Raw genomic sequence first — 525 nt, 5'->3', positions numbered from 1 at the left:
TTGTGGCAAAACCAGTATGGTAATGGACCGGGAAATCTGGGCTGGAGGCAGGGCTGGAGCTGTGGGCAGAGGAAGCTGACACATGGCTGGTGTCTGATTGCGAGATCAATAGTGGATGTAATTCATCAATCGGTGTCACTGCCGGGCTGTAGGATGGGCCATGCCTGGCCTGGTGAGCAGGGAGGCTGGTCCCAGCTCTTCAGGGTCTCACTGCTGCCCCGATGAAGCAGCAAGAGCTGGGGCTCAGGTGGTGCCACCCAGCTCTAACTGTCCTCATGAATCTCTGACCTTCACCCTCTGTGAGGCTGTAGCTCGTGGTAAACCTGTACGTTAAGAAGAGCCCTCAGATCTGCAGGGCTGTGGAGTAAAAGGATGTTTTAAAAATGTTCATCTGGGTAGATAAAACTTCAGAAAGACTTCCTGTTTTTTTTCCCAGTCTTCAGAAAGACTTCTCCATCTTTCTGTGGGGTTAGCATGAAAAAATGTAGCTATTATAGGACCCGTCCTTCTGCATTGTGGTTCTCC

Source organism: Antrostomus carolinensis, unplaced genomic scaffold (assembly GCF_000700745.2).
Source record: "Antrostomus carolinensis isolate BGI_N321 unplaced genomic scaffold, ASM70074v2 scaffold48617, whole genome shotgun sequence".
Classification (NCBI taxonomy): domain Eukaryota; kingdom Metazoa; phylum Chordata; class Aves; order Caprimulgiformes; family Caprimulgidae; genus Antrostomus; species Antrostomus carolinensis.
Note: the sequence above shows the minus strand (reverse complement) of the source record.